Source organism: Chenopodium quinoa, unplaced genomic scaffold (assembly GCF_001683475.1).
Source record: "Chenopodium quinoa cultivar QQ74 unplaced genomic scaffold, ASM168347v1, whole genome shotgun sequence".
Taxonomy (NCBI): domain Eukaryota; kingdom Viridiplantae; phylum Streptophyta; class Magnoliopsida; order Caryophyllales; family Amaranthaceae; genus Chenopodium; species Chenopodium quinoa.
In genome coordinates, this window is record NW_018744497.1 from 944,319 (window position 1) to 958,115 (window position 13,797).

The following is a 13,797-nucleotide window of genomic DNA, read 5'->3' on the forward strand; positions in this document are numbered from 1 at the left end:
GATTCATTGATTGGAAAACATCAGCTAATTTCATGTCTATGACAGACATCACCTTAGGCATCATCCTATCCACCGCCTTCAAACACACAAAAACAGACACTATTACACAATGGCAAAGGATATATGAACATATATCATATATATGATAACTACAACTTCGCATTCATGCATTTTCAATGTACCTGCTGCATAATATTTTCCACATCAACCTGCTGCGTACTCTCTTCCACAACTACCTTTACCACCCTCCCCTTTGAAGAATAATCTCGGGGAGTCAAAGGATGCTCCTCGCCATAAGCAATATTCAAAGACTGCAAAATAGTCTAACAAAATTAGAAACCAAAACACATTATCTTCTGTTGTAAAAACCAGATAAACTTGAAAATAATACTAACCGGCAACTTTCCAAAGTCACCGGAATCTTTCTTATCATCTACAACAGCTTCGTTGATTTTATCTTGGGACCAAGCCATCAACCTAGGTCTCAACCCCCAACTCATTGGGACGCGACCAAGGTGATCGAGATAAAAAATCATCACATTATGTACAGCAGCATTGATACAAATTACCAGATGAACGATATGCAAAATATATTCAAATTACTCAACATACATTTTTAATACATGCCCAATTAAATTTACCAACACAAAAAGGATGCAACCACAAGATCCAGCAACATATCCGTCACGAGCAAATTTTTTTTAAAAAAATTCCTTGCTGCAACAACCATCTAGTTAAAAACAAATGTGCACCAGTCGTACTCCTTCGTTTCGTCATACACCAATAACGCCAGTATAAGCTTCACTCTAAGATAGCTTGTACTTGTCGTAGCACACAGTATGTAACCCAAAGCTACTATGAGGAAGGCTACCTTGAAATTTGCCTTCTCCTCCTCCAACAGCGGCAACACATTGCCTTCTTCGTTCGTTCGAATCAGTGCACCCAAAGCATTTGCTAATGAAATGTTGTCACCCTTCCCATCCCCCTTCCCATACAATTCCAGTATTCTCCTTTGCTCCACCTTAGATTCAGGATTCGTAGAAGGCTCTGCCTTCGACCCCATGGGAATCCCAAGTACACACTCGACCTGAACAGGACTCAAAGGCAACACATACTCATCTCCGAAAGTTATCGAACCATCTCCCATTACCCTCGTCAACAGTCAGTATGAAAATTCCCGGGGTAGAAACGTTAGAGGTACACTTAACAACCCTCCAAACCCCATTTCTGTCACCACCTTCTTCCTAGAATCATCAAACTTATGCACCACACTAGCGAAAGCCTTCACACCATGCAAATTAGGTGCCTACAACAATTCATTCAGAGCAAACAACCTTAGCATTCTATCCTAAAATTATTCAATCCATAACCAACAAAAATGCATAACCAACATAAGTTTTAACTTAGACAGTGGTACACAAATTCGTCATAGTGGTACTTCTCTATCTAAAAAATGCACCAGGATTCATTGCCTTAACATTTCAGGGGTGTTTATAGTAATTACTGACACTGGTACTTTTCTAACTTAGAAATGCACCACTAATAAGTTAATCTATCAGATCAAATTAAGGTATCACAATATGCAAACTTATAAGTGAGCAGTACTTTCCAATTATTCTCTTTAAAACCATTATCACCATCTTTCTGTCTTTATTCATTCATTATTGTCATCCTATTTAAATTAATTTCCCATGCCATGCCACAACTATCGACACAAAGGAGCATACACACACTAATAATACATACCTATTTAAAACTATCAAACCTAATTAATGATTCACAATATTCAAACTTCAGTTATTACTCAGCTGCAACTTACAATTAACCTATTTTAAACACAACTGTCAAGATCCTCATGTCTATTTATTCAGTATATTTTCACAACTACATAAACAAAGGACTTAAATAAAGGGCCAAACACATACAAACATTGCCCTGCCAAATCCCCCCATAATAAAGGTTGACAGAGTACTTTCTGTGTATTTCTTGATTGGGTTTTAACGACAACCCCTTTCTGCTTCACCTCTTCTCCCTTGGTCTTGCCGACCTGGACATAACAATTAACATTTCAATTTCCCAACCAAGTTTATACCGGTACATTGCATATACTACATTTCCATCTTACAAGCCTTACCTTTAGCTTGGCCCTCTTCCCTGTGTGTTTCTCAACAGCACCTCACTTGCACTTTCCATTTCCTACTTTTTTTCCTGCAGTAACTTGATGAGGTGATCTTGATACCACTCTGTTGTTGGTTCAGGTGCTTCCTCACTAGCTTCATCTTCTTCCACATCCTCATCTACTTCATAATCATCATCTTCAGATTCACCATCATCAGGACCAGAATCATCCGAAAAGCATCATCGGAAGCAGCATCCGCAGAATCATGTAATTTTTCTTCCCCAAAAACAAGATCAAATTTAAGTTTCTTCTTGCCAGTATTGACAACTTTCTTTTTAGGCGCCTCTTTCACCCTACTCATTATGGGTTTCGACCTCGCCTAAACAAACACAACAATTTAACAAAATAAATGAACTACACCAGACAACCATCACTAAACAAACACATATGTTTTTAGTTTCCACCAACAAAAACTCACCAACTCTAATCCCTTCTTCTTCCTCGGCATTATTTCCTCCTGGAAAGTTCAAATCTACCCAACATAAATCGAATTTTTCAACTACATACATTCATTTCAACCTACCCTTAACTTTTCACATACTACTTATAAATTATTCACTCTTAAAACGGCAACTTTATTCACATACACAACACTAACAACTTGACATTACCACAAAAACCCATGTCTAGCACTATCATGTCCAAGTGACTGGCAGAATGTTACTACAAAACCTCACAAAGTGAATGACATATTGAGGAGTAGCCCCAAGTAGAAAGCAAAATATTTAATCAATCAATGCCACAACTAATTATTCAATCAATGACACAACTAACAACTAACACTTAACACTTTCACAATTTAAGAAAAACAAATTCATACACTAGTAGAAAAAAATGACATTTGCTACGGGTTTTTTAGGAGTATTTGCTACAATTTTGAACCGTAGAACTAGTGGGCGTAGCGAATAAGAAAAACTATTTGCTACGGTTCAAAACTGTAGCAATTTTAAGTTTTTTGCTACGGCTTTTTTAAAAAATTGTAGCGTTTTTGCATTATTTACTACGGTTTTTTCAAAAAAAAGTAGCCTTTTGCTATTTTATGCTACTATTTTTTGTCTTAACCGTAGCATTAAGTGGCCCAAAAAAAAAAATAAAAATATATATATATATATATATATATATATATATTTGTTGCATTTTAAAGCTTAATTAGTGATGATTATACAACATATTCATAAAAGAAAAAAAAATCATAGAATTTATCTTACTTATACAATGTAAACTTTTTACAAATTAGAAAACTTTACAAATAAGGCTAGCAGCCTATTCAACAAATGAAAAGAGCAATAACATCAACTTTGGACAGCAACATATGGACTTTGCACAGTTTGATCGAATACGAACACAAGCATGCTCGCTCATCTCACTAGTAGAAAAAGGCAAATAGGCTCTGGCTGTTCAAAACCGACTTAGGGCACCACATAGGAAGAACAACAGCAGCACAGAAGTTGCAGCAGCATCAAAGATTGAAGTAGCAATGAATAAGCTGCAATATATTGCTCAGCAAGTTGAGCAGTGTGTGAGATAGGAGTCATAACTTGCAATATGATGCTTTAGAGAAAACTCACATGATATAAAATTTCATTGACACTAGTGAATTTAGCTTTAAGCCATAAATATAGATGTAGTTTTCAGATTATTCTAACAGCTAACATAGACATGAGCACAAGTCAACCTCAGAAAATTCTCCACTCTTAGCTGATCATGTATTGAACTCATGAATGGCTACCAAGGAACAACATGAGGGACAGATGAAATATGTCATGGAACATTCAAATCTAAAAGTAATCTCTAGGATATCAAGCAATTTGAAGATTTAAAATTCAATACTACAATGCAATAACAAAAGATAAGTAATGACCGTCATTTTGATCTACAAATCTGCCTTCTTTTGTACCTATTCTGCAGCACAATCCTGGTGTACATGTTCAATGTAACTAAGCTTCAGATTTAGATTCAAAAATAAATAAATAAATAAATATACCAGTCTTTTAGATGAAATCCAAGTTAGGCCAACTTTTAGCTCGTGACCAAGCACAAAATCATTGACTAATCTACTTGCTACCACACTTGAACACAAAAAAAAAAAAAAAAAAAAAAAAAAAAAAAAAAAAGAAGCAAGAGTAAACAGTTAAAAATATGATACTTTTAACTAGTGTCCATAACATGCAAGGACAAATCGGCCAAAAAATACAAAAATAAATAATGAAGAAGTTATATGAGCATGTGAATTACTGTCTCATATGGTCATTTTTAGGCAAAATTATCTGCTATACTCTTATCCCAACAAACTCTTTATAAATTGAGTACACAAACTTTAGAGTATTTCAATACTTATTATAGTTCTAATTTTTAGACAAGGTGGAAGACCATAGGTAGCAAGCAGGGAAGGGGAAAGGGCAGCAGCAGCCAGTCAAGGGGGAAAGTTCATCAAGGCAGCAGGCAGGGTGAGGGAAAGGTATTAGCAGCCAGCGGGAGGAAAGAAAAAGTTAAAAAAAATAAATTAATTTACAGTCCAAGACTCCAAGTGAAACTAAATGAGCAGTCATAGGATTTGAAGCAGAGGTATGCATTCATCGACTCCCTCAACTGCCATGTCCCTACAGTAGCACCCTCTTGAAACTTCTCTTAGTACCTTTTCAATACATCCCCTATAACCTGTATTTTTGGAAGCAATTCACCTTCCTAAAGTCCTTATATAAACCCACACTAAAAAAAAAAAAAAAAAAAATTAAAACAAAGTATTATTATCGAGGATGTGAGGGGCTTCTTATCTGCAAGTATACTGCAGCTATTCATTTCAGCTACATTCTACAATATCCTATGATGTTAAAACTAGCAGAGTAGTCTACAACAACTATTTCTATCAAGCGAAGTTCCAAATGCCACAAAAATGTACATGCACATAATCAGAGATACGCAAGTTCTAAAATTAAAAACATAATACAATATTTTAGCAACCATTATAGCCATCACCTCCGGTACTTAAAAGAGTTATGATCAAATTACTACAAATATATATGAATTGAAATCCTATCCGCAATAACCCTATATGGAAATAACAAAAACTCGCACAAAATTCAATTAAATTATTAATCCGCTAAGCTGTCAATATGACAACACAGATCAACTGGGAAAAATCCGACATTAAAGATTGAAAGAAACACAAAAGCTACTTCACACAATATAAATCTATAACAGAAAAACAAAACTCATAAATTATCAAAATAAAGTTACATATACTCAGATGATTAGTGTAGCACATCGCTTTGGATTGACGCATAACCAATCAGAATTTGCTGTATTATACCAGTACCCCTCTCTTTCCATCTTTATCAATTTTGTAAAGCTTCGCTTTTCTGATAAAAATTCTAAACAGGAAAAAAATAAATAAATAAATAAATAAAATAAAATAAAATAAAATTAGAAATAGAAAATATACCTAAAGTTGTGGCAAAATTCAAAAGATTATATTTGGATTAATAAATGCACAACAATAAAAGATTGAAAGAAACCATTCAAGCACAGCCAATTAAAACCTCACAAAACCCTAGAAACCAGAGCAAAAAGTAACCCAAAAATAGCAGCAAAATTCAACAATTTCATTAAAATTATAGCTTAAAACACTGTAATAATCATATTCAAACCTAAAAACCCTAAAACCATTAAAATTAGAGCTTAAATCACAAGAAACAATGATAATCCAATCGAAACAATGACAAAGCGAAGAAAAAATTCAGATCTTCACATCCAAAACCACAGCTGCAACATCAACACCAACCGTACCCAAACTCGATCAAATTTCATATCAAATTTTTGCAGTTTTCGCCTTAATTTCTTTGCGCGGACGCTCTGTCTAATTGAGATGAACGACTGAAGAAAAAATCAATAAAAGCGAAGAAAGAACTTAAATTTAAAGATTAATTAGAAAAGAGAGAAGAGAACCAAACCCTTTCAAGATCTTAGAAAGAAACACTATCATTTCTTGATTTCCCTTGAAGCCAGATCTGAGAAGAAAGGGATAATAGAGAGGAGGGAGAGAGAGAAAGAGAGTTCCAGAATACCGTAGCATAGGAGAGAGGGAAGAAAAGAGGGTGAGGCGTCTTTTTTTTTCCTATTTTTACAACAAACGCAACGGTTAAGCAATTAAACCGTAGTATTTTTTTAAAAACGCTACGGTTTGCCAACTCACCGAAGCAAATGTTGAGTGGTAAAAGAGACTTTTACTACTCAGTGACAAATTCTCTATCGACCCGTGAAAAAAATTCAGACACCGCCCAGACTCCTACGAGAGCCAGCGGCAGAATTCCATCATGAAAGGGTAAAAGAATAATCAACAATCATACTTTCATAATCAAAACTTCGACCAACACAAACCAAACATTTTAAATTTTTCACAATTCACATGCAACAACTCGACCCTACGCCATACATTTTACCAATTTACAGGTTTTATGGACACCAATCAAACTCTTTCCAATTAAACATCATGAATTACAAACGAAAGCCTAATTCGCTAAAGTCAGCGGATAACCCTAAATTACATAACCAAATACATCAAAAAAAACATCCTATTCATAAATTCAACAAGTACACATAAGTTTCTTAACTAACAACAATTATATATCATGAACTAAAAACGAAACCCTAATTCGCTAAATTCTGCGGATAACCCTAAATTACATAACCAAATGCATCAAAAAAAACATCCAACATTCGCAAATACAACAAGTACACGTAAATTTCTTAAATAACAAGAAGTTCGTATTAAACATAATACTACAAGTGTTTCGCTCCCATACCTTGACTCGAACGAAGCACAACCTCGCAGCGACCTACAATTTTCGGAACTGTGCTCATGTTTCCACCGCACCAAGCTTCTGCTGTTGCTCCGACAGGAGCGGCCGTCGTTGTCTCTTCGATGGAACATAGGAAATAGAGGAGAGGAGCTACAGAGGAAATAAAAAAAAAAAAAAAAAAAAAAAAAAAAAAAAAAAAAAAAAAAACGAGGAGAGAGAATGGTATTTTGACCAAATGACAGAAGTGTTAAATTAAGTATTTGAAAAATAGTCTTTTCATATTCAGCAAAAAGATCCACCATTACAATTCAAAATATAACGGGATGCCAAAGGTCAGCCTTTACCTTTTAATATTTTTTTCCCTGCTGAATTACAATACTACCCTCCTATATGCTTTCTAAGCACATAGCTGCTATGCGCTGATAAGCACTCGGTTACCACTAGTCCATTACTAGTAGAAGTTGTACTTCTTTCTCCATCCTCAACAGTTTTATTTATCTCCAGTTGTAAATATTTTAAACTTGATCAAATTTCTGTGCAAATTTTTTTTAAAAAAGATAACCCTTGAATGAGTTGATAATTGAGCATAATAATATTAAGCCATCATTACGTCAGATGATCGGCGGCGAGTAGAGTTTAGAGGAGAGAGATTAAAAAGCTGTATTTGGAGTTGAGATAACTACACTTCCTTACAAATTAACAATTTTTGAATGTGTTAAATTACTTTAGTTTTGTAGATCACCATTGAAACTACGAGAGAGAAAGAGATTGTAGGTGAGAGAGAAAGTAGATTCAGCATCATATATAAAAGAAATCAAAATACTACCTCCATTTTGCATTGAAACTACGAGAGAGAAAGAGATTGTAGGTGGAGAGAGAAAGTAGATTCAGCATCATATATAGTAGGTGGAGTGAGACATAAAATATTCCTTTTTGTTGCGAGTAATGCAAATAGAGGTAGTAATAAATTTGAAGAACAAAATCTCATAGCACGCCTCCGCCATTGTTGTTCACCATTGGAGCAATAGAAAAAGATTTAATACTTTGTGTTTGAATTTTGGGTTGAAGTTCAAATTGAAATTTGGTTTTAATTGAAAGTGGGCCCTAAGTTTCTGACCAATATAATTATGCCAATACATATTGTATGAAAATTGTGGGCTACTACATACAACCATTGTATGTGTAGCCTTTTTCATATAAAGAGATGCTAGCTACACATAAACTTGGTTTATGTGGGGTAGACATAAACTTCCAATGAGAAGTTGACATGTCATTACTAGCAAAAAAAAGGGGGGTGGGGAATTGGTAGGGAATATTATTTGGGTTTAGGCGCCTAAATGCAAGGTTGAGTGGGAGAAAAAGCTTAGGCGCCAAACTGCATTTAATGCATATAATTATGTTACTAAATAATTATAATATGATACTAATAAGTAGAATTTGTTACTATAAATAATAATGTCAAAGTCATTAATGAAGAGAGAGTTTTTTTAAAAAGTTGAATAATATATCATTTGGTAATGTTTCTTAAACTACAAATCAAAAAATAATTATAAAAACACCAATGAAATTCTTTTTTAACGCTCTTTCTAAAGACATCCATATCGATCATTTTTGAAAATGTTAAATAGTTGGACAATTTTAACCTTACTGTAGTTTTGTATTCTACTTTTATTTGTACTCTCGATACCAGTAAATATCGTTTTGTTATCAAAAATGGATATAACTTTAAAATAAAGCGGCGAAATATAAAAATAACATGTCAAATGGTTACAATAAAATATCTGATCGATTGTTCGTTACAATAAAATATAATTAACCGATGTAGTTTTATTCGCCTTTGTGTTTAATTAAATTGATAAGAAGATTATATTTCTAAATAATCTTCGTTTTGTAATCTTTTTTTATATCTTTGTTAGCATTTCTAGTATGATCTCATTCCTTAATATTAATATTAGATAATTAATTAAATACGTAATATTAGACACTTAAATTTTATCTTGTAATACACAAATATTGACTCTCAAGTTATTGTTGTAATACAAATACTGACTCTCAAATCCATATTTACAAAATAAAGAGCAACTCTTGAAATAGTATTTCTTACTTTAACCACACAAAACTAACGATAAAACTTACATTGGGCGATTTAAATTACGTAGTGAAGGGGTACAATCAAATAGTGGAGTGTTAAAATCAATAACATTTGTAATTCAAAAAGTAGTTATCTATATATATATATATATATATATATATATATATATATATATATATATATATATATATATATATATATATATATATATGTCAAAATGACTATTTATTAGTTCTAGATAACTATTTTCTGAATAAATGGTTATATATATATATACACACACAAATGAAGTAATTTATAACATCTTTAAAATAAAAAATAAAATGTTTGAAACTTTCTTTACTTGCAAGGAGATTTCTAAGTAATCTTCATTAACAAAGTAATGACTATTAAATGGAATACTCTAATTGGAATGCTAAAATCAAGTTATGAAGGGATAAAATAAAATAGTAAAGGGTTAAAAATAAAACCAACTAAGATTCAAAAAATAGTTATTGATTACTAATAAATTTACCATTTTGTCAAAACAAAAAATATATAAATTAAGTACAAATTATCGGTTACTAATAATACCATTTATTGAAAAATTAAAAACATACAAATGAAGTAAAAGTTTTTTAACAAATTAACTAATGACGGTACTTGAGTTAAGGGCTAAAATGAAGTAGTGAAGGGTAAAAATTTATTAGTGGATGGTTAAAAAAAAATATCATTTGGAATACAAAAAATAGTTATAAGTTACTAATAAATATATCATTTTAACAAAAAACAAAAAAAAAATAAAAAAATAAAAAAATAAAATAAAATAAAATAAATATGCAAATTAAATAAAAGTTTTAAAATATATTAATAAATAAAACTTAAAATTTTGAATCTTTGTTTAAACTTGTAAGGAGATTTCTAACTACTCTTCATTTTATTATCCTTTTTCTCATCGTGTAATAAGGAGATTAGTAACTATATTAAATTAATCATTCATCCATTGTTGTTTGCAATACTAATATGATCTTATTTCTTAATATTAGATAATCGATTACTCCAAGGTACAAAATTATTAAACTTGTAGTGTACACACATACTAACTCTGGATCAATTGTTATTTTTAAAAATGAAATGATACTCCTTCATAATAATATAATTTCTAAATCTCGATCAATTCTTTTACCAGAAAGTGAATATACGCTCCTTAATATTAATATTAAACAGTAATTGATTATTAAAAGGCATAACAATTATATATAATATTGCAATATACATAATATACATATACTAACATTCGATCAATTGTTTTACCAAAAAGTGAGATTATGCAAAAATAATCATTTACAAATTAAGTTATAATTATTGAAATACTTAATGTTTGCTTGAAACACCTAATACTAATGATAGCACTTGAGTTGATGGACTAAAATAAAATAGTGAAGGGTTAAAATAAAATGGTGGAGGGTTAAAATAAAATAAATTTAGAGTACAAATAATAGTTATCGGTTACTAATAAATATATCATATTGTCAAAAAAAGATTTAAAATGCAAAATAAGTAAAAGCTATAAACAATTTAATAATAGAACTTAAAATTTTCGAAACTTTGTTTACTTGTTTTGAGGAAATTTTCGAACTTAATTAAGATTTAAAAATGCAAAGTTAGTAAACATTTTAAAACATATCAATATTAAATTTGCGAATATTCACCATGTTTAACATTATGATACTTTATATTTGTATAGTATACACGACCATATTTACAAAATATAATATAAGTTCTGAATACTATTTAGATAATTGTTGTTACTGTAATATAGTTCTTGAATACTATTTAAATAAATGTTGTTACTAAATAAATTACAAACTCACAATCGTTACAACTCGTTTTATTTTTAAGACTTGGCGTTTTTTTCCCTTTCTTTTAATCACAATTATTTTTAATTATCATTTAATTGGCTACAAACGTTTCATGGATTGGAAAGCTTGATGTTTGGTTCTAAAAGTGAATATTAATTTTTTTTAATCTGTTACCGAGATAATTCAAGGAGTCGAATGTGTTTTCATTGTGAATAATCCAGTGTCCATCTTCTGTTACTAATCAATAATCTAACTTGAAGAAATTTTATACTTTTATGTTAAGATTTGGGAAAATTGAAGAACATTGGAAATAACGATATTTCCATTCACATGATACAATACGATTTGACTAAAATGGGATGAAAATACATCAAAATTTGTCTTCAAACCAATTTTATCATCTGAAAATCAATAAAATGATCGAAGTTAATACATGAATAATCTGAAGAAAAAAAAAAGATTTTTTTTCCTAGTTTTGAACATAAGATTCATTCAAATATATATATATATATATATATATATATATATATATATATATAAAATAAAAAATTCACAAAATAGATTTGAAACAACAAGCAGGATAAAAAACAAATAATTAAAAAAAATTGTACAACGAAACATTGTACATTCATATCAATTCCTGAAAAATTAAACAAATTTCTAAGCAAAAGATGAAGAACTAATTTTTACAGGAAATATAGAAGAACATGAAGAACATAATATTAGAAAAGAGAAAAAATCGGACCACAAAAATTTCAGCAAAAAAAAAATGAGAGGAAATTTTTTCACTAATTAGATAGTTAAACAATGTTTCATTCGTGAAACATTATTATATACGTAAAACAAATTATAAAACAAATCTGAAGAAAAAAAAATACTCGTAATTCAAGAACATGAAAAAAAACACATTAGAAGGGAGAGAAGTGAGAAAAAATTGGACCATAAAAAATTTCATCTAAAAAAAATTAGAGGGGAGTTATTCATTAATTAGACACATAAACAAAGTTTGATTCATGAAACATCATGTAAAAAAATTAAATTATAGAAAAAATTTGAAACAAAATTAAATAAATTCATGATTAAATTGGAAGAGCATGAACATTAGAAGAGAGGAGAGAGAAAAACTAGACCTAAAAAAAATTCAGCCAAAAAAATATAAGAGGAGAGAGAATGGGGTGGTTGGGAAATTGGGTGTATTAATTATGCTTTGAAAATAGAAATCAGATTTGAAATTTCATTTCAAATTTGAATGAAATGTTTTAAAATAGTTTTTTTTTGGGCCCCAAAGCAAACACCTATCACAAGCTGCCACATCATGGTTTATGTCTGACCCAAGACATAAACCAAGTTTATGTGTAGCCTTTGCTTTTCCGTATATATGAAGTAACTAGGTTAAAATTCCGTGCAATGCATGGTTGTTAAATATTTTTCACAATAATATTACAAAATATAAAGTATGTAAAAGATATGTAGAAATATTTCATTTGAGTATATATGGAAAATGGTTGTCAAAATGGAAAGAAGATATCATAAGGTATAAATAGTTTACTATAAAAAAAAATAAAAAAAAAATAAAAAAAAAAAAGAAGAAGAAGAAAGGAGTGAATAAAGCGGAAAAAAATTTCATAAGGTAATGACAATTGTCATTATTTATTCGCTTTTAGTATAAGTTAATAGATAGATTGATGGGGTTGTATACCGAGCATAAAAGAATTTGTTGATAGTCCTGACTCCTCAGGATACCACCAATTCATACATCGTTTTTTTTTTTTTTTTTTTTTTAAATCAAGATTAGTGATTGGGACAGACTCTCAATCTGAGATATTTCACTTGCAGACACTTTTTTTTTCTCACGAACTAGGTGGCAATCAAGAGCAATGAAATTTCTTTTATTGAATTGATGGGATACTAATAAAATATTCGAAAGATTGTTGAATACAATTTTTGTCGAACCATCAATTGCTTGTTATAGAGAAGACTAATAATCGACATTGGACGTTTTTCCAAAGTGAGCCAATTTTGGCAAATATTAACCAAAATGGTTGCGTGGCAAAAGTATTTACCAAACTAAGCTTCCAGGCTAAAACGCTGTCTCGGTCAGTGTTTTATGCCTGGGTTTTTTTTTTAAAAAAATCAACCTAAAAACGTTGTCTGGGACAACGTCTTTGTTGTTGACCTTTTTTTTTTAAATTTTTGTAATTGCCTTTTATTTATAAAAATGTTTTTTAAAAAAAAAACAGTTATACCAAAGATGCTGTCCCAGACAGCGTTTAACTCTGGAACTATAAACGCTGTCTCAGACAGCGTTTAAGGTTATTAATGAAACGCTATCTGAGACAGCGTTTCTGTCGTTTTTTTCCCTCCAACAGCGTATTTCATTTCATTTCCTCCTCCTTCATTCTCAAACCCCTTCTTCCCAAACTCTAACTTAATCCCCCTCTCTCTCATACTTGTGCTCCTCCGTGTAGACCGCTGTCGGCGCCGCCACCTCCACCGTCGCCCGCCGTCACCTCCACCGTCGCCCTCCGTGTAGCCCACTATACACTCCCCTCACCCTGAAATAGGTATTCATTCAACTTTCTTTGTGTTTTAAATTCTAGGGTTTATGTTGGTGATTTCTAATTTTTTTGGAATTGGGTTAAAATGTTGATGAGGTTGAGTTGTTAGTGTTAAAAATGTTGAATTGTTAGTGTTGGTATTGTTGAATTATTAGTGTTGGTAATTTTTGAATTGTTAGTGTTGATAATGGTAGCGTTGATATTGTTAGTGTTGATAATAGTTTGGATAATGTTGAATTGTTGTTGTTGGTTTTGTTGAAAATTGTTGACAATGGTTGATAATTATTAGGTTTTGAACAATTGTAATTACCTACATTGTTGTGTAATA

At 31.1% G+C, this 13,797-nt stretch overlaps 2 long non-coding RNA genes across 2 annotated transcripts; both read right to left on the reverse strand.

The window, feature by feature from the left end:
* Nucleotides 1-401: 401 nt before the first annotated feature.
* Nucleotides 402-3,245, reverse strand: LOC110697714. The gene is made up of 3 exons (XR_002506547.1): nucleotides 2,135-3,245; nucleotides 1,926-2,047; nucleotides 402-1,306 (listed from the first exon to the last, which is right to left on the reverse strand). It is a non-coding gene; the product is annotated as an uncharacterized LOC110697714 (long non-coding RNA).
* Nucleotides 3,246-3,350: 105 nt separating this feature from the next.
* On the reverse strand, nucleotides 3,351-6,334 carry LOC110697689. Its single transcript, XR_002506537.1, has 3 exons — nucleotides 6,130-6,334; nucleotides 5,423-5,550; nucleotides 3,351-3,665 (listed from the first exon to the last, which is right to left on the reverse strand). It is a non-coding gene; the product is annotated as an uncharacterized LOC110697689 (long non-coding RNA).
* Nucleotides 6,335-13,797: the final 7,463 nt, after the last annotated feature.